The following is a 21,587-nucleotide window of genomic DNA, read 5'->3' on the forward strand; positions in this document are numbered from 1 at the left end:
GTAAGTTGCTCTCTCATGTGATATATCAGTCTAAGTTGTTCTTATTTGTCCATTCCTTGGAAAGAGACCAGAGGAGGTTCAGAAGACTGATTCTGGGAATGAATGGGGTTAACATATGAGGAGAATTTGGCAGCTTTGGGCTTGTACTCGCTGGAATTTAGAAGAATGCTGGGGGATCTCATTGAAACCTACCGGATGTTGAAAGGACTAGATAAGGTGGATGTGGAGAGAATGTTTCCTATGGTGGGGGTATCCACAACTGGAGGGCACAGCCTCAAAATTGAGGAGCAATCTTTTAGAACAGAGGTAAGGAGGAATTTTTTTAGCAAGAGAATAGTGAATGTTGGAATGTTCTGCCACAGACTGCTGTGGAGGCCAAGTCCGTGGGTATATTTAAGGAATGAAATGAAGTTCATCATTTCCTGATCAGTCAGGGCATCAAAGGATATGACGAGAAGGCAGGTGTAATACGAAGAACTTTCTACAGGGGCACAATTGAGAGCATCCTGACTGGCTGCATCACTGCCTGGTATGGGAACTGTACCTCCCTCAATCGCAGGACTCTGCAGAGAGTGGTGCAGACAGCCCAGCGCATCTGTAGTTGTGAACTTCCCACGATTCAGGACATTTACAAAGACAGGTGTGTAAAAAGGGCCTGTAGGATGATTGGGGACCCAAGCCATCAAAAACCGCAATCTATTCCAGCTGCTACCATCCGGGAAGCGGTACTGCAGCATAAAAGCCAGGACCAACAGGCTCCAGGACAGCTTCTTCCACCTGGCCATCAGACTGATGAACTCATGTTGATTTGAGTGTACTCTATATTACATTGACTGTTCAATTTATTATAAATTATTATAAATTACTATGATTGCACATTGCACAATTAGATGGAGACGTAACATATAGATTTTTACTCCTCATGTATGTGAAGGATGTAAGAAATAAAGTCAATTCAAATCAAGTATGGGGTTGAGTGGAATCCAAGATCAGCCATGATGGAATGGAGGAGGACTCGATGGGCTGAATGGCCTAATTCTGCTCCTATCTCTTATGGTCTTATGAGGAATTGAGTGTTGTGTTATCAGCAGGAAATACTCCCCTGTCTGATCTTATCATGGAAGGAAGGTCATTAAATGAGCAGCTGAAGATTGTTGGGTCTTCCAGCTCTGCCCTGAAGAATTGCGAAGGACATCACTACCAGCTCTCAGGCCTACTCCCTCTCAACTGTATGGCATTGGTGGGGAGAGGACAGACCCACCATTGTGAGAAGGTGTCTGGAAAAACAGAAAAAGATAACATTTCATCCTTTTACTTCACTAGTCTCAGCAACAACTCTCCCAATAAGATTCCAGTTCTTCGGAGGAGCAGTTAGCAAGGATAACTGGGCCAGGACTACCTATCACAAATAAGAGAAAATCTGCAGATGCTTGAAATCCAAGCAATACACACAAAGTGCTGGAGAAATTCGGCAGGCCAGGCAAGCATCTTGTGGTAAAGAATACAATCGACATTTTGGGCAAGACCCTTTATCAAGAGTGGAGAAAAAAAGATGAGGAGTCAGAGAAAAAAGGTGGGGGGAGGAGAGGAAGAAACACCAGGTGATGGGTGGAACTAGGAGGGTGAAGTAAAGAGCTGGGAAGTTGATTGGTGAAAGATACAAGGCTGGAGAAGGGGGGAATCTGATAGAAGAGGACAGAAGACCATGGAAGAAAGAAAAGGGGGAGGTGCACCAGAGGGAGGTGATGGGCAGGTAAGGAGATAAGGTGAGAGAAAGAAATAGGAACTACGAATGGTGAAGTGGAGGAGAGGTAATTACCAGAAGTTTTAGAAATCAATGTTCATGCCATCAGGTTGGAGGCTACCCAGATAGAATGTAAGGTGTTGCTCCTCCAACCCGTGTGTGGCCTCATTGCGACAGTAGAGGAGGAATGGGAAGTGGAATTAAAATGGATAGCCACTAGGAGATCTCACTTCTTCTGGTGGGTGGAGCATGGTGCACAGCAAAGCAAACTGTCAAACTATGCCGGGTCTCACCGATACACAAAAGGCCACACCAGGGGTACTGAGCACAGTGTATGACCCCAGCACACTCACAGGTGAAGTATTGCCTCACCTGGAAAGACTGTTTCGGGCTCTGAATGGTAGTGAGGAAGGAGGTGAAGGGGCAGGTGTAGCTCTTGTTCCGCTTGCAAGGATAAGTGCCAGGAGGGACATCAATGGGGAGGGATGAATGGACAAGGGAGTCACATAGGGAGCGATCCCTGCTGTAAGCAGGAAGTGAGGAGAAGGGAAAGATGTGTTTGGTGGTGGGATCCAATTGGGAGATGGTAGGAGTTAAGGAGAATTATGTGCTGGACACGAAAGCTGGAGGGGTGGTAGGTGATGACAAGAGGAAACCTATCCCTAGTAGGGTGGTGGAAAGGTGGGGTGAGGGCAGACTTGCACAAAATGGAAAAGATGCAGTTGAGGGTAGTGTGGTGGAGGAAGGGAAGTCCCTTTGTTTGAAGAAGGAGGATATCTCCTTAGTTCTGGAATTAAAAGCCTCACCCTGAGAGCAGGTGCAGCAGAGACAGAGGAATTGAGAGAAGGGGATGGTGTTTTTACAAGTAACAAGGTGGGAAGAAGTATAGTCCAGGCGGCTGTGAGAGTCAGTGGGTTTATAATAGACATCAGTAGTTAAGCTGTCTCCAGAGATAGAGACAGAGAGGGGAGGGAGGTGTCGGAAATAGACCAGGTAAATTTGAGGGCAGGGAGGAAGTTGGAGGCAAAGATGAAGTCAACGAGTTCCATATGCGTGAAGGAAGCAGCACCAATGCAGTTGTTAATGTAGCGCAGGGACAGTTGGGGAGTGATACTAATGCAGGCATGGAACATAGACTGTTTCACGTAGCCAACAAAAAGGCAGGCATTACTGGGACCAGTGTGAGGGCCCATGGCTACACATTTTGTTTGAAGGAAGTGGGAGGAGCCAAAGAAGAAATTATTGAGAGCGAGGCCAAGAGATGGGGGAGAGTGGTGGTGGAGGGGAACTGGTTGGGTCTGGTTTATAATAGGCATCAGTAGATAAGCTGTCTTCAGAGATAGAGACAAACTACCTATCAAGTGTCATAGATATAGGCAGGGATACTACCCACTAGACTAATATGTAGCTAGGGGGACCTCTGGTGCAACAGATGATATGCTGATGGTAATGGGGCAGGGTTTTCTTCAGACAAGCCTGGCTAAAGTCCATGACTATGATTTGAAATGCTTCTGAGTGGGTTGCTTCTTGTTTGGTGATAGCATCATGCAGTATCTCAAGCATTTGGTTATAGTCAGCCGCTGGTGCTATGTAAACTACAGTTAGGATTACTGAGACTACAGAGACTCTCTATTGCGACTACTGACTCCCTTCCAAAGGGACAAGTGATGGTCTCCATTGCACGAGGTTCTGGATGTATCAGACAGCAGTGGCCCCTATCCTCAAATTGGCACAAGTTTCTGGGCATATCAGGCAGCAGTGGCCTCTGCCCTCAAACTGGCACAGGGTGTATGAGACAGCAGTGTCCCTCTGTGCTTGTGAGGCATGGAGTGCTTATAGCAGGCTTCTCAAAGCATTGGAATGGTCATCGCTGATTAACTGTACTCTGAAAACTTGAACTGTGATGACATACCTTGATTACTCCACGCACAAGGAGATTTGTGTTCCAGCAGCTGACCCAGTCCTTTGCTCAAGTAGGATTTCCGACTGATCAGCTACAAGGATCAAGTCCATTTTTCACTTAACAAAGTCAATGGTGGAACCTCTAAGTAACCGTCATCTCTCATTAACTGGACTTTGGCAACTCACATTTGTTCCTCAATCACAGGATAGAGGGACATCCATTTAAAACAGAAATGCAGAGAAAGGCAGCTGTGGAGGCCAGACCTTTGCGAGTACTTAAGATGGAGATTGATATGTTCTTGATTGGCCACAGCATCAAAGATTACAGGGAGTAGGCCGGGGAGTGGGGCTTAAGAGTGATCAGTCATGATGGAATGGCGAAGCAGACTCATTGGGCCAAGTGGCCTAATTCTGCTCCTTTGTTTTATGGTCTTCTGGTCTTAATGGTCTAAATTTATTATCAAAGTTTGATGTTGCAGCATTCACTGAGCTTGCCAATTAACTTGCAGACATTTCATCATCTGTTGAGGCAACAGCCTCTGTGTGCAGTTGTTAGTGTTGCTCTCTAGAAGTGCTCGCATTTTTAAGCCCCCGTTCACCTGCTTTTATCTTAATTGGCTACTCCTTCAGTTGACCTTTGAATTCTATTGGTTCGTGTTTCTTTGGCTCTTAAGGTTTTGTAGATGGCATCCATTTCTATATGTTTGCTTACGAGTTATCAGAAGGGAACCATGCTTCTAAAAACTCTCATGCCTGCTTCATGTTTGCTTGCGCCAGAACTTCCACGATGTCCCAGTTAAAGTTATCAAAGTACATATAGGTCGCCATATACTACTGTGAGGTTTATTCACAATAGAACAAAGAAATACAATAGAATTAATGAAAATCTACACACAAAGACATACACACAACAAACGTGCAAAAGAAGACTAACTGTGCAGATAAAAATAATAAACAGATAGATAGATAGATAGATAGATAGATAGATAGATACTGAGTTGTAGAGTCCTAGAAAATGAGTCTATAGGTTGTGGAATTATTTCAGAGTTGAGGTTATTCACATTGGTTCAGGAGCCTGATAAAGGATAATAACTGTTACTGATTTTGGTGATATGGGACTTAAGGCTCTTGTACCTCCTTCCTGATGACAGCAGTGATAAAGAGCATGGTGTGTCACAATTGCGTTCTCCAGCAAGTTCTATAGAATTGCTAATCTTGCATTTTCCTTTCTACTTCCCCCATCATTTTACTGCAGTGATAGATCAGGATAACTCAATGGCCAAATTAGGCAGTATTATAAATGCAGTCATGTTGCATATATTTAACTTCTGTTGATTGGAGATCATCATCTATGCTGTTCCCAAACATACCTCACATTATCTACTAGGCCTGACCACTGTTATAAAGTCATAAAGTCATAGAAAATTACAGTCCTTCGGGCCATCTAGTTTAAGATATGTAAACTGCCTACTCCCATTGATCTGCACCTGGACCATAGCCCTCTATACCCCTACTGTCCATGTATCTACCCAAACCTCTCTTAAATATTGAAATCAAGTTTGCATGGACCACTTGTGCTGGCAGCTTGTTCCACACTTTCACAACCCTCTAAGTGAAGAAGTTTCCCCTCAAGTTCCCCTTAAAATGTTCACATTTCAACCTTAACCCATGACCTCTGGTTGTAGTCCCACCCAACCTCGGTGGAAAAAGCCTCTTTGCCTTACCCTATCTATACACCTCAAGATTTTGTATACCACTATCAAATCTTGTCTCAACCTTCTATGTTCCAAGGAATAAAGTCCTAACCTATTCCATCTTTCCATATAACTCAAGTGCTTCAAATCCCGCAACATCCTTGTGAATTTTGTCTGCACTCTTTCAAACCTGTTTACATCTTTCCAGTAGGTAGGTAACCAAAACTACAGACAATGCTCCAAATTCTCCAAAATAGGCCTCACTATACTTTTTTCCTCTTTTGCCTCCAATGTTTACATCCATTGTGCAGATGGGGACACACTACAGCCAGCAATGACTGTGAAGTTTCTGTGGTTGATATTATCCGCAACTCAGCTTGCTGTAAATGGCACCTCTCCATTGCAGATATCCCATTGATTTGAAAAGACAGCTCAGCAGGAACAAACAAACAAGCTTTGCTGTAGATACGATTCTTGGGCAGGGTTTGTTATTACCCTAAATAAATCTCAGGGACAGGTAGGCAATTTGTATAATATCCAAAGTTTGTTGTGGTATTAAAATTTAAAATAGATAATCTTTAACGAACTATTTTCTGACAATGCCAAAAATGAGGATAAGTGGCCATCAATTCTAATGTATTTTAGCAAATACATTACAAGCATCTTCTGCTTTTACCAAAATTATGGTGCCATAGGTCATCAACCTATATGATAAAGAACTCATCATAAGAATATGAAATATTTTCTAATGTGAAAGGGTCAGTTATAAGTAGGTTATGCAATGGAATACAGAGCAATTTATTTGCCTTTGACTTTTTATAATTTCACTGCTCTTTTAACAATGTGCAACAGGTCAAATTACATTTGAGTTTTGAAGTACTTCTGAAAGTTGATGTTCCTGCTTTCCTAAAGTGCCTCTTGGGCCTAAAAACACATCGAGAACTGCAGCAGTGCTCACTCACGACAGTCTAAAATTACACTAATAATCAAAATGGAAAAAATAAAAAATGATAAACTGCTGGCAAAAGTATAAAAAGTAGATTTTCAAATTAGTATATTAAAGGAATAAGATTTTGTGAATAGAAGAGAAAACATGGCAACTAATCATATTCACACATCACACATAAAGTAATAACAACACACAAAATGCTGGTGGAACACAGCAGGCCAGGCAGCATCGATAGGGAGAAGCGCTGTTGACATTTCGGGCCAAGACCCTTCGTCAGGACTAACTGATAGGAAACATAGTAAGAGATTTGAAAGTAGTGGGGGGAGGGGGAAATGCGAAATGATACGAGAAGACCAGAGGGGGTGGGATGAAGCTAAGAGCTGGAAAGGTGATTGGCGAAAGTGATACAGAGCTGGAGAAGGGAAAGGATCATGGGACGGGAGGCCTCAGGAGAAAGAAAGGAGGCGGGGGGAAGCACCAGAGGGAGATGGAGAACAGGCAAACAACTAAATATGTCAGGGATGGGGTAAGAAGGGGAGGAGGGGCATTAACGGAAGTTAGAGAAGTCAATGTTCATGCCATCAGGTTGAAGGCTACCCAGCCGGTATATAAGGTGTTGTTCCTCCAACCTGAATTTGGATTCATTTTGACAATAGAGGAAGCCATGGATAGACATATCAGAATGGGAGTGGGACGTGGAATTAAAATGTGTGGCCACTGGGAGATACTGCTTTTTCTGGCGGACCGAGCGTAGGTGTTCAGCGAAACGGTCTCCCAGTCTGCGTCGGGTCTCACCAATATATAAAAGGCCACACCGGGAGCACCGGACGCAGTATACCACACCAGCCGACTCACAGGTGAAGTGTTGCCTCACCTGGAAGGACTGTCTGGGGCCCTGAATGGTGGTGAGGGAGGAAGTGTATGGGCAGGTGTAGCACTTGTTCCGTTTACAAGGATAAGTGCCAGGAGGGAGATCGGTGGGAAGGGATGGGGGGATGGGACGAGTGGACAAGGGAGTCGCGTAGGGAGCGATCCCTGCGGAATGCAGAAAGGGGGGGAGGGAAAAATGTGTTTGGTAGTGGGATCCCGTTGGAGGTGGCGGAAGTTACGGGGAATTATACGTTGGACCTGGAGACTGGTGGGGTGGTAGGTGAGGACAAGGGGAACCCGATCCCAAGTGGGGTGGCGGGTGGATGGGGTGAGGGCAGATGTGCGGGAAATGGGAGAGATGCGTTTGAGAGCAGAGTTGATGGTGGACGAAGGGAAGCCACTTTGTTTAAAAAAGGAAGACATCTCCTTCGTCCTGGAATGAAAAGCCTCATCCTGAGAGCAGATGCAGCGGAGACAGAGGAATTGTGAGAAGGGGATAGCCGTTTTGCAAGAGACAGGGTGGGAAGAGGAATAGTCTAGGTAGCTGTGAGAGTCTGTAGGCTTATAGTAGATATCAGTAGATAGGCCGTCTCCAGAGATGGAGAGAGAAAGATCAAGAAAGGGGAGGGAGGTGTCGGAAATGGACCAGGTAAATTTGAGGGCAGGGTGAAAGTTGGAGGCAAAGTTAATGAAGTCGACGAGCTCAGCATGCGTGCAAGAGGCAGCGCCAATACAGTCGTCGATGTAGCGAAGGAAAAGAGGGGGACGGATACCCGTACAGGCTTGGAACATGGACTGTTCCACAAAGCCAACAAAAAGGCAGGCATAACTGAGACCCATACGGGTGCCCATGGCTACACCCTTGGTTTGGAGGAAGTGGGAGGTGCAAAAGGAGAAATTATTGAGAGTAAGAACTAATTCTGCTAGATGGAGGAGAGTGGTGGTAGAGGGGAATTGGTTAGGTCTGGAATCCAAAAAAAAAGCGAAGAGCTTCGAGACCATCTCGGTGGGGTATGGAGGTATATAGGGACTGGACATCCATGGTGAAAATAAGACAGTGGGGGCCAGGGAACTTAAAATCATTGAAAAAATTCAAAGCATGAGAAGTGTCATGAACATAGGTGGGAAGAGATTGAACAAGGGGGGATAAGACAGTGTCAAGATATGCAGAAATGAGTTCAGGTAGACCTATTGTCTCAGCTTGCTCCTGCAATCCCAAGATCCACAAACCTGCCTGTTCAGGTAGACCTATTGTCTCAGCTTGCTCCTGCAATTACACCCCACACTTCCCGTTTCTACCTCCTACCCAAGATCGACAAATCTGCCTGTCCAGGTAGACCTATGTCTCAGCTTGCTCCTGCACCTACTGAACTCATTTCTGCCTCCCTCACCACCATTCAGGGCCCCAGACAGTCCTTCCAGGTGAGGCGACACTTCACCTGTGAGTCAGCTGGTGTGGTGTACTGCGTCCGGTGCTCCCGGTGTGGCCTTTTATATATTGGTGAGACCCGACGCAGACTGGGAGACCGTTTCGCTGAACACCTACGCTCGGTCCACCAGAAAAAGCAGGATCTCCCAGTGGCCACACATTTTAATTCCACGTCCCATTCCCATTCTGATATGTCTATCCATGGCCTCCTCTATTGTCAAAATGAATCCAAACTCAGGTTAGAGGAACAACACCTTATATACCGGCTGGGTAGCCTCCAACCTGATGGCATGAACATTGACTTCTCTGATGGATATTGGGTGCAAGTTGAATAGGGAGTTAACATTGGCATGTGGCAAAGGTAATGTCGCAGTAGTTATGGGGGATTTCAACATGCAGGTGAACTGGGAGAATCAGGTTGGTGCTGGACCACAGGATAGGGAGTTTGTAGAGTGCCTACGGGATACATTCTTGGAACAGCTTGTACGAGAGCCGACCAGGGACAAGGCTATTCTGGATTTAGTGTTATGTAATGAACAGGATTTGATAAGCGATCTTGCAGTAAAGGAGCCATTAGGAGGTAGTGATCATAATATGATAAGTTTTTATCTGCAATTTGAGAAGGATAAGGGCAGCTCGGAGGTGTCAGTGTTGCAGTTGAACAGGGGAAACTATGGAGCCATGAGGGAGGAGCTGGCCAAAGTTGACTGGACGGATAGCCTAGCAGAAAAGACAGTGGAACAGCAATGGCAGGTATTCTTGGGAATAATGCACAAGGTGCAAAATCAGTTTGTCCCCCAGAGAAGGAAGGATTCAAAGGGGGGAAAAGGGCCACAGTGGTTGATAAAGGAAGTCAGAGATTGCATAGCATTAAAAAAAAGGAAGTATGACAGGGCTAAGGTGAGTGGGAGGACAGATGATTGGGAAGTTTTTAAGAAACAACAGAACTTAACTAAAAAGGCAACACGGGGAGAAAACATGAGGTACGAACGCAAGCTAGCCAGGAATATAAAGAAAGATAGCAAAAGCTTTTTTAGGTATGTGAAGAGAAAGAAGATAGTTAAGAACACTGTTGGGCCCTTGAAGAATGAATTGGGTGAAATTGTTATGGGAAACAGAGAAATGGCAGAAGAATTTAATGAGTACTTTAGATCTGTTTTCACTAAGGAAGACACAAGCAATCTCCCAGATGTATGGATGGGCCAAGGACATAGGGTAACAGAGGAAATGAAACAGATTGACATTAGGAAGGAAACGGTGATGAGTAGACTGATGGGACTGAAGGCTGACAAATCCCCAGGTCCAGATGGTCTGCATCCTAGGGTACTAAAGGAGGTGGCCCTGGAAATTGGACCTGAGGACCTGAGGAGGTGGCCCTGAGGATTGGAAAATAGCTAATGCTATCCCACTTTTTAAGAAAGGAGGGAGGGAGAAAACAGAGAACTATCGACCTGTCAGCCTGACATCGGTGGTCGGGAAGATGCTAGAGTCCATTATTAAGGATGAAATAGTGGCATATCTAGATAGCAGTGATAGGATTGGGCTGAGCCAGCATGGATTTACCAAGGGTAAATCATGCTTGACGAATCTGTTGGAGTTTTTTGAGGATGTAACCAGGAAGTTAGACGGGGGAGATCCAGTGGATGTAGTGTACCTCGATGTTCAGAAGGCATTTGATAAGGTCCCACATAGGAGATTGGTGGGTAAAATCAAAGCTCAGGGCATCGGGGGGAAGACATTGACATGGATAGAAAACTGGTTGGCAGATAGAAAGCAAAGGGTAGCGGTGAATGGGGTTTCTCGGAATGGCAGGTGGTGACTAGTGGGGTGCCACAGGGCTCAGTATTGGGACCACAGCTGTTTACGATTTACGTCAACGATTTAGATGAAGGCATTGAGAATAACATCAGCAAGTTTGCTGATGATACTAAGCTGGGTGGCAGTGTGACATGTGATGAGGATGTTAGGAGAATTCAGGGTGACTTGGATAGGCTGGGTGAGTGGGCAGATACTTGGCAGATGACGTTTAATGTGAATAAGTGTGAGGTTATCCACTTTGGGAGTAAGAACAGGAAGGCAGATTATTATCTGAACGGTGTAGATTTAGGTAAGGGAGAAATACAAAGAGATCTAGGAGTACTTGTTCATCAGTCACTGAAGGTGAATGAGCAAGTGCAGCAGGCAGTGAAGAAGGCTAATGGAATGTTGGCCTTTATTACAAAGGGAATTGAGTACAAGAGCAAGGAAATCCTCTTGCATTTGTACAGGGCCCTGGTGAGACCACACCTGGAGTATTGTGTACAGTTTTGGTCTCCAGGGTTAAGGAAGGACATCCTGGCTGTAGAGGAAGTGCAGCGTAGATTCACGAGGTTAATTCCTGGGATGTCTGGACTGTCTTACGCAGAGAGGTTAGAGAGACGGGGCTTGTACACACTGGAATTAAGGAGATTGAGAGGGGATCTGATTGCAACATATAAGATTATTAAGGGATTGGACAAGATAGGGGCAGGAAATATGTTCCAGATGCTGGGAGAGTACAGTACCAGAGGGCATGGTTTGAGAATAAGGGGTAGGTCATTTAGGACAGAGTTAAGGAAAAACTTCTTCTCCCAGAGAGTTGTGGGGGTCTGGAATGCACTGCCTCGGTAGGAGTGGAGGCCAATTCTCTGGATGCTTTCAAGAAGGAGCTAGATAGGTATCTTATGGATAGGGGAATCAAGGGATATGGGGACAAGGCAGGAACCGGGTATTGATAGTAGATGATCAGCCATGATCTCAAAATGGCGGTGCAGGCTCGAAGGGCCGAATGGTCTACTTCTGCACCTATTGTCTATTGTCTAACTTCCGTTAATGCCCTCCTCCCCTTCTTACCCCATCCCTGACATATTTAGTTGTTTGCCTGTTCTCCATCTCCCTCTGATGCTTCCCCCCCCTTTCTTTCTCCTGAGGCCTCCCGTCCCATGATCCTTTCCCTTCTCCAGCTCTGTATCACTTTCGCCAATCATCTTTCCAGCTCTTAGCTTCATCCCACCCCCTCCGGTCTACTCCTATCATTTCGCATTTCCTCCTCCCCCCACTACTTTCAAATCTCTTACTATCTTTCCTATCGGTTAGTCCTGACGAAGGGTCTCGGCCCAAAACGTCAACAGCGCTTCTCCCTATCGACGCTGCCTGGCCTGCTGTGTTCTACCAGCATTTTGTGTGTGTTGTTGTTTGAATTTCCAGCATCTGCAGATTTCCTCGTGTTTACACATAAAGTAATAATGTTTTACTATATTTCCAGCAACCAGTAAGTTATTAGGTAGCACAGCAGTCTGATAATCTAGATGTTGCATTCCAAATGTTGGAAAGACATTGTAGAAAACACCATTTTAATACAAACTGTCCGTGAGCTATAATCAACCAGCATACTTCTGTTAAAGAAAATTGAATCCTAACAGTGCACCACTATCAAGAATAAAATATCACAGAAGTTCCAATTTTCTCTAAATATTTAAATAATACTTGGATTTTAGAAGACACCACACAAAAATTAATTAGAAAATTGAAGCTGGTGAAATGAATGAACCACTGACTGTATGAACAGGAAAATGCTTTAAAGAGAGGAAACAGAGTTGTGGTAGTCAGTTCTGGGGCTAATTTAATTATATAGACTAATTCATCATGGGATGCAGAAATACCACTTTGCAAACGATGCAAAGCTTGGAATTAAGTTGAATGTTAATCACCTGGAAAAAGACAAGGGTGGAGCAAATGAATGGACAAATGGCAGATCGAAGTTAATAATAAGAAGTGATGTCATTTATTTTCACAGAAGGAAGGAGTGAGACAAGGGAGAATAAATGGCATACTGTAATTCTAAACACGATGCAGGAAAAAGGGACCTAGTTGTGTAAGCATAATTTCTTGAAAAAGCCAGGGCATTTTGAGAGACCAGCTAGAAAATCATTTGTCACCTGGGGGTTGCTAAATGAAGGTACTGTACATATACAAAATCTTTGAAGTTATGTGGCCACTTAGTGTATCTTTGTAGTCTTCTACTGCTGTAGCCCATCTGCTTCAAGGTTCTACATGTTGTGCATTCTGTTGCAGAGGGACTTGGGAGTCCTTGTGCAGAACACCCTAAAGGTTAACTTGCCAGTTGAGTTGGTGCTGAGGAAGGCAAAAGCCATATTAGCATTCATTTCAAGAGGTCTAGAATACAAGAGTAGGGATGTGATGCTGAGGCTTTATAAGGCACTGCTGAGGCCTCACCTTGAGTATTGTGAACAGTATTGGACTCTTCATCTCAGAAAAGTTGTGCTGGCATTGGAGAGGGTACAGAAGAGGTTCACAAGGGTGATTCCAGAATAAAAGGGTTATCATGTGAGGAACATTTGATAGCTCTGGATCTGTACTCGCTGGAACTTAGAAGGAGAAGGGGGATCTCATTGAAACCTGTCAAATGTTGAAAGGTTTAGACAGAGTAGATGTGGAAAGGATATTTCCCATAGTTGGGGAACCTAGGACAAGAGCGCACAGCCTCAGGATAGAGCCCTTTCAAAATAGTGATGCAGACAAATTTCTTTAGCCAAATGCTGGTGAATTTGAGGAATTTGTTTCCACGTGAAGCTGTGGAGGCCAGGTCATTGGGTATAATTAAGGCAGAGAATGATAGATTCTTGATTGGACTTGACATCAAAGGTTATGGGGAGAAGGCTCAGGAATGGGATTGAGAAGAGAGAAAAGGATCAGCCATGATTGAATGACAGAGCAGACTTGATGGGCCAAATGGCCTAATTCTGCTCTTATGTCTTATGGTCCTATAGCACTATGGTCAGACATTCACTTTGTTTTTCAAGTCCCACCATGTAACTTAAGTATGTTTCATTTCTAACTTTTTTTCTCTGGCTTCAATGAAATGCCTTGAGGAGGGAAGGGAAGTGAACATTTTCAAGCCTGCTGGTGAGTGAAAGGGACTATTGTGATTATTCAACCAGATAAAGATAAAGAAAATGAATAGATGAGAACCTGGCAATGGAGATTAATGTCAGGAACTGAAATTGTGCACTTTGCGAAGAGAATTATTATCAAATTGAGTGAAACTACAAATGTGTTACGTTCAAGGGGATCTAGGTGTTTTAGTGGATAAATAACAGGCAGGTGTAACAAAGAGTTAAAAAGGCAAACTGCAGTTTGGGCTTTATTGCAAAGGGGTTGGAGTTTGAGAAGAGGAAAGTTTTGTTACTGTTGTACAGGGTGTTGGAGAGGCCATATCTGGTATGCTGTGTCCAGTAGTATAAGGTAGAATTAGAGGCAATCCTAAAGAGATTCATTAAGCTCATTTCTGGGCTGAGATTATCATCCAGGTAAAAGAGTTTAGAACTTTATTACACCTACTTTAAAAGAATGAGATGTGAATTTATTTGCCTTATAGGGTTTGAAAGTGTAGATGTTAAAATATTTTCACAAAGTCAGAGAGTCAGAAACAAAGAGACATAACTAGAAAATATATTCCTTAGAGAGATGAAAGTGTAGATGTTGAGATATGTTTGCTTGTCAGAGAGTAAGAAACAAGGGGCCATTACTAGGGAACAGTCATTTAAAGCTGACTATATAAAAAAATTCTTGTCTCTGAGGATAGTGAATCTCTGGTATTCTCTGCCTCTTAGGGTGGTGTAGGCCAGGACATGAGATGTACCTAAGTAGATATCTGGAAAATCAAGGAATTTCCAAAGTCTCAGAAGATGGCAGCGTCCTGTGATGCAGCAGCTCCCATGGAGATACTGTGTTTTTTAAAAATATTTTTATGATCACATGACCATGCTGGACATTAAAACTTAAAGTATTGTATGTCTACCCCATCAGCAAGTTGTTTGTTTGGGGAGAAGCTGAAGGAGCAGGACAATGCGAATCGGGCAGCTGCCTGCATCAGAGTCAACACACAAAGAAAATGCCCAGTCTAACAGTGAGTGATCTTCTTGTTTACATTTCTCCTGATTGTAAGACACTGTTAGACATTGTTAATGTGAATGCCTCAAGTCCAATTCACTGATTTATTGGCAAACAGTGGGGGAGCTGTATGGCCTCAGTCATGGCGAAAACTAGGTCTCAAGCTACAGTGTCGCCTGGTTACAGCCACCCATGAGAGAGGCATTGGAGCACTCCGCTGGATGCCACATGGTGGAGTTGCTGCTGCCCTCTGGTGTTTGCTCAGCAGAAGACAAGATGGATTGTGTTTATCTGCAGACTGTTGCAACATTCATGGCCTCAGGGATTGGACTTTTTTTTGTATTTTACTTGCTATTTTATATGTGCTATGTATGCCTCGTGTTGTGTATGACAGTTGGTACTGTGATTTCCACCTTAGCCTTGGAGAACAGTTTCATTTGGCTGTTTTCATGGAGTATTCATGTATGGTTGATATACAATTAAACTTGAATGAAGAGTTATGAAGAACTGGAACAGAAGAATTCAGCCAACATAGACACATAGAAACATAGAATACCTACAGCACAATACAGGCCCTTCAGCCCACAAAGCTGTGCCGAACATGTCCCCACCTTAGAGATTACTAGGCTTACCTAGAGCCCTCTATTTTACTAAGCTCCATGCACCTATCTAAAAGCCTCTTAAAAGGCCCTATCATATCCACCTCCACCACCGTTGCTGGCAGCCCATTCCACACACTCACCACTCTCTGAGTAAAAAACTTACCCCTGACATCTCCTCTGTACCTGTTCCCCAGCACCTTAAACCTGTGTCCTCTTGTGGCAACCATTTCAGCCCTGGGAAAAAGTCTCTGACTATCCACATGATCAATGCCTCTCATCATCTTATACACTTCTATCAGGTCACCTCTCATCCTCCGTTGCTCCAAGGAAAAAAGGCCGAGTTCACTCAACCTGCTTTTATAAGGCATGCTCCCCAATCCAGGCAACATCCTTGTAAATTTCCTCTGCACCCTTTCTATGATTTCCACATCCTTCCTGTAGGGAGGCAACCAGAACTGAGCACAGTACTCCAAATGGGGTCTGACCAGGGTCCTATATAGCTGCAACATTACCTCTCGGCTCCTAAATTCAATTCCACGATTGATGATGACCAATACAACACATGACTTCTTAACCACAGAGTCAACCTGTGCAGCTGCTTTGAGCGACCTATGGACTCGGACCCCAAGATCCCACTGATCCTCCACACTGCCAAGAGTCTTACCATTAATACTATATTCTGCCATCATATTTGACCTACCAAAATGAACCACTTACCATTTATCTGGTTTGAACTCCATCTGCCACTTCTCAGCCCAGTTTTGCATCCTATTAATGTCCCGCTGTAACCTCTGACAGCCCTCCACACTATCCACAACACCCCCAACCTTTGTGTCTTCAGCAAACTTACTAACCCATCCCTCTACTTCCTCATCCAGGTCACTTATAAAAATCACAAAGAGTAAGGGTCCCAGAACAGATCCCTGAGGCACTCCACTGGTGACCGACCTCCATGCAGTATATGACGCGTCTACAATCACTCTTGGCCTTCTGTGGGCAAGCCAGTTCTGGATCCACAAAGCAATATTCCCTTGGATCCCATGCCTCCTTACTTTCTCAATAAGCCTTGCATGGGGTACCTTATCAAATGCCTTGCTGAAATCCATATACACTACTTCTACTGCTCTTCCTTCATCAATGTGTTTAGTCACATCCTCAAAAAATTCAATCAGGCTCGTAAGGCATGACCTGCCCTTGACAAAGCCATGCTGACTATTCCTAATCATATTATACCTCTCCAAATGTTCATATATCCTGGATCTTCTCCATCAACTTACCAACCACTGAGGTAAGACTCACTGGTCTATAATTTCCTGGGTTATCTCTACTCCCTTTCATGAATAAAGGAACATCATCTGCAACCCTCCAATCCTCTGGAACCTCTCCTGTCCTCATTGATGATGCAAAGATTATCGCCAGAGGCTCAGTAATCTCCTCCCTCACCTTCCACAGTAGCCTGGGGTATATCTCATCTGGTCCTGGTGACTTATCCAACTTGGTGCTTTCCAAAAGCTCCAGCACATCCTCTTTCTTAATATCTATATGGCTCAAGCTTTTCAGTCTGCTGCAAGTCATCACTACAATCACCAAGATCCTTTTCCATAGTGAATACTGAAGAAAAGTATTCATTAAGTACCTCTACTATTTCCTCTAGTTCCATACAGACTTTCCCACTGTCACACTTGATAGGTCCTATTCTTTCACATCTTATCCTCTTGCTCTTCACATACTTGTAGAGTGCCTTGGGGTTTTCCTTAATCCTGCCCGCCAAGGCCTTCTCATGGCCCCTTCAGGCTCTCCTAACTTCCTTCTTAAGCTCCTTCCTAGTAGCCTTATGATCATCTAGATCTCTAACATTACCTAGCTCTCTGAACCTTTTGTAAGGTTTTGTTTTCTTCTTGACTAGATTTATTATATCCTTTGTACACCACGGTTCCTGTACCCTACCATAACTTCCCTGTCTCATTGGAACATACCTATACAGAACTCTACACAAATATACCCTGAATATTTGCCACATTTCTTTCTGTACTTTTCCCTGAGAACATCTGTTTCCAATTTAAGCCTCCATTTTCCTGCCTGATAGCCTCATAATTCCCCTTACTCCAATTAAACACTTTTATAACTTGTCTGTTCCTATCTCTCTCCAATGTTATTGTCAAGGAGATAGAATTCTGATCACTATCTCCAAAATGCTCTCCCACTGAGAGATCTGACACCTGACCAGGTTCATTTCCCAATACCAAATCAAGCACAGTACAGCCTTTCCTCCTGTAGGCTTATCTACATACTGTGTCAAGAGACCTTCCTGAACACACCTAACAAACTCCACCCCATCTAAACCCCTTGCTCTAGGGATGCCAAGCAATATTTGGGAAATTAAAATCTCCCATCATGACAAATCTGTTATTATTGCACCTTTCCAGGATCTGTTTCCCTATCTGCTCCTCGATATCCCTGTTACTATTGGGCAGCCTATAAAAAACACCCAGTAAAGTTATAGACCCCTTCCTGTTCCTAACCTCCACCCACAGAGACTCTGTAGACAATCCCTCCATGACGTCCACCTTTTCTGCAGCCGTGACACTATCTCTGATCAACAGTGCCACGCCTCCACCTCTTTTGCCTCCCTCCCTGTCCTTTCTGAAACATCTAAAACCTGGCACTTGAAGTAACCGTTCCTGTCCCTGAGCCATCCAAGTCTCTGTAATGGCCACCACATCATATCTCCAAGTACTGATCCACGCTCCAAGCTCATTTGCTTTGTTCACAACACTCCTTGCATTAAAATGGACACATCTGAAGCCTTAGGTCTGAGCACGTCCCTTCTCTATCACCTGCCTATCCTCCCTCTCGCACTGTCTACGAGCTTTCTCTATTTGTGAGCCAACCTCCTCTTCCCCAGTCTCTTCAGTTCAGTTCCTATCCCCCTGCTAAACTAGTTTAAACCCTCCTCAACAGCTCTATCAAACCTCCCCGCCAGGATATTGGTCCCCCTGGGATTCAAGTGCAACCTGTCCTTTTTGTACAGGTCACACCTGCCGCAAAGGAGGTCCCAATGATCCAGAAATCCGAATCCCTGCCCCCTGCTCCAATCCCTCAGCCATGCGTTTATCCTCCACCTCATCCTATTCCTAATCCCTGTGTTTTATCCATGATGATATGGAAGTCAGGGCAGGCTTAAGGGACCTGGTGACCTACTCCTGCTCCTGTTTTTATATGAACACGCCATCATATTTATTTATTTCCTGTGATCGTCACATAGTATTCTGATAAATTCCCAACGAACCTGCTAATTTAAAGGAATGCAGGAACTGGAACCCCATTGAATAAGAATAGAGTGCAGAAAACTGGATGTAGTGGAAAGGAAAGGGAAGCATCGGAATAAGAAATAAGAGAGTAGAAGTAAGCCATCCAGCCCAACAAGCTTGCTCTGCCATTTAATAAGATCAGGCTGATCTGGCCATGGACTCATCTCCACCTACCTGCCTTTTCCCCATAGCCCCTAATTCCCCTAATATGCAAAAATCTATCCAAACTTGTCTTAAATATATTTACTGAGGTAGCCTCCACTGCCACATTGGGCAGAGAATTCCACAGATTCACCATTCTCTGGGAAGAACAATTCCTCCTCATCTCTGTCCTAAATCTAATCCCCCAATTATTGAGGTTATATCCCCTAGTTCTAGTCTCACCCACCAGTAGAAGCAACTTTCCTCTCTCTATCTTATCTATCCCTTTTATAATGTTATATGTTTCTATGAGATCTCCTCTCATTCTTCTGAATTCCAGTGAGTACAGTCCCAAGCGACTCAATCTCTCCTCATAGTCTACCCCCTCATCTCTGGAATCAGCCTGGAGAACCTCCTCTGCACTGCCTCCAAAGCCAGCATATCCTTCTTCAAGTAAAGAGACCAGCCCTCCACACAGTACTCCAGTTACGGCCTCACCAGTACCCTGTACAGTTGCAGCATAATCTCCCTGTTTTTAAATTCAATCCCTCTAGCAATGAAAGTCAACTTTCCATTTGCCTTCTTGATAGCCTGCTGCACCTGCAAACCAACCTTTTGTGATTCATGCACAAGCACTCCCAATTCCCTCTGCAGAGCAGCATGCTGCATTTTATTTATCATGTAAATAATAATCTGTTCTTTCATTTTTCTTCCAAAGTGGGTGACCTCACATATACCAACATTGTACTCCATCTGCCAGACCCTTACCCACTCACTTAACCTATCTATATTTCTCTGCAGACTCTCTGTATCTTTGCACAATTTGCTTTTCCTCTCAATTTGGTATCATCAACAAATTTATATACACTACACTCGGTCCCCTCTTCCAGATCATGAATGTATATCGTGAACAGTTGCAGGCCCAGCACTGACCCCTGCGGCACACCACTCACCACTGATTGCCAACCAGAGTAACACCCATGTATCCCAACTCTGCTTTATATTAGTTAACCAATCCTCTATCCAAGCTAATATACCACCCCCAACTCTGTGCATCCTTATCTTATGCATAAGTCTTTTATGTGGCACTTTATTGAACGTCTTCTGGAACTCCAAGTAAATAGAGTCCCTCTGTTCCCCTCTATCCACTGCGCTCATTATATAACCATATAACCATATAACCATATAACAATCACAGCATGGAAACAGGCCATTCCGGCCCTCCTAGTTCGTGCCGAACTCTTAATCTCACCTAGTCCCACCTACCCGCACTCAGCCCATAACCCTCCACTCCTTTCCTGTCCATATACCTATCCAATTTTACCTTAAATGACACAACTGAACTGGCCTCTACTACTTCTACAGGAAGCTCATTCCACACAGCTATCACTCTCTGAGTAAAGAAATACCCCCTCGTGTTTCCCTTAAACTTTTGCCCCCTAACTCTCAAATCATGTCCTCTCGTTTGAATCTCCCCTACTCTCAATGGAAACAGCCTATTCACGTCAACTCTATCTATCCCTCTCAAAATTTTAAATACCTCGATCAAATCCCCCCTCAACCTTCTACGCTCCAATGAATAGAGACCTAACTTGTTCAACCTTTCTCTGTAACTTAAGTGCTGAAACCCAGGCAACATCCTAGTAAATCGTCTCTGCACTCTCTCTAATTTATTGATATCTTTCCTATAATTCGGTGACCAGAACTGTACACAATATTCCAAATTTGGCCTTACCAATGCCTTGTACAATTTTAACATTACATCCCAACTTCTGTACTCAATGCTCTGATTTATAAAGGCCAGCGTTCCAAAAGCCTTCTTCACCACCCTATCTACATGAGACTCCACCTTCAGGGAACTATTCACTGTTATTCCTAGATCTCTCTGTTCCACTGCATTCCTCAATGCCCTACCATTTACCTTGTATGTTCTATTTGGATTATTCCTGCCAAAATGTAGAACCTCACACTTCTCAGCATTAAACTCCATCTGCCAACGTTCAGCCCATTCTTCTAACCGGCATAAATCTCCCTGCAAGCTTTGAAAACCCACCTCATTATCCACAACACCTCCTACCTTAGTATCATCGGCATACTTACTAATCCAATTTACCACCCCATCATCCAGATCATTTATGTATATTGCAAACAACATTGGGCCCAAAACAGATCCCTGAGGCACCCCACTAGTCACCGGCCTCCATCCCGATAAACAATTATCCACCACTACTCTCTGGCATCTCCCATCTAGCCACTGTTGAATCCATTTTATTACTCCAGCATTAATACCTAACGACTGAACCTTCTTAACTAACCTTCCATGTGGAACTTTGTCAAAGGCCTTGCTGAAGTCCATATAGACTACATCCACTGCCTTACCCTCGTCTTCAAAAAATTCAATAAGGTTTGTCAAACATGACCTTCCACGCACAAATCCATGCTGGCTACTCCTAATCAGATCCTGTCTATCCAGATAATTATAAATACTATCTCTAAGAATACTTTCCATTAATTTACCCACCACTGATGTCAAACTGACAGGTCTATAATTGCTAGGCTTACTTCTAGAACCCTTTTTAAACAATGGAACCACATGAGCAATACGCCAATCCTCCGGCACAATCCTCGTTTCTAATGACATCTGAAAGATCTCCGTCAGAGCTCCTGCTATCTCTACACAAACTTCCCTCAAGGTCCTGGGGATTATCCCGTCAGGACCCGGAGATTTATCCACTTTTAAATTTCTTTAAAGCGCCAGTACTTCCACCTCTTTCATTGTCATAGGTTCCATAACTTCCTTACTTGTTTCCCACACCTTACACCATTCAATATCCTTCTCCTTAGTGAATACCGAAGAGAAGAAATCGTTCAAAATCTCTCCCATCTCCCTCAGCTCCACACATAGCTGACCACCCTGATACTCTAAGGGACCAATTTTATCCCTCACTATCCTCTTGCTTTTAATATAACTTTAGAAACCTTTCGGATTTACTTCCACCTTATTTGCCAAACCA

This window comes from Hemitrygon akajei, chromosome 5, assembly GCF_048418815.1.
Source record: "Hemitrygon akajei chromosome 5, sHemAka1.3, whole genome shotgun sequence".
In the NCBI taxonomy this organism is placed as follows: domain Eukaryota; kingdom Metazoa; phylum Chordata; class Chondrichthyes; order Myliobatiformes; family Dasyatidae; genus Hemitrygon; species Hemitrygon akajei.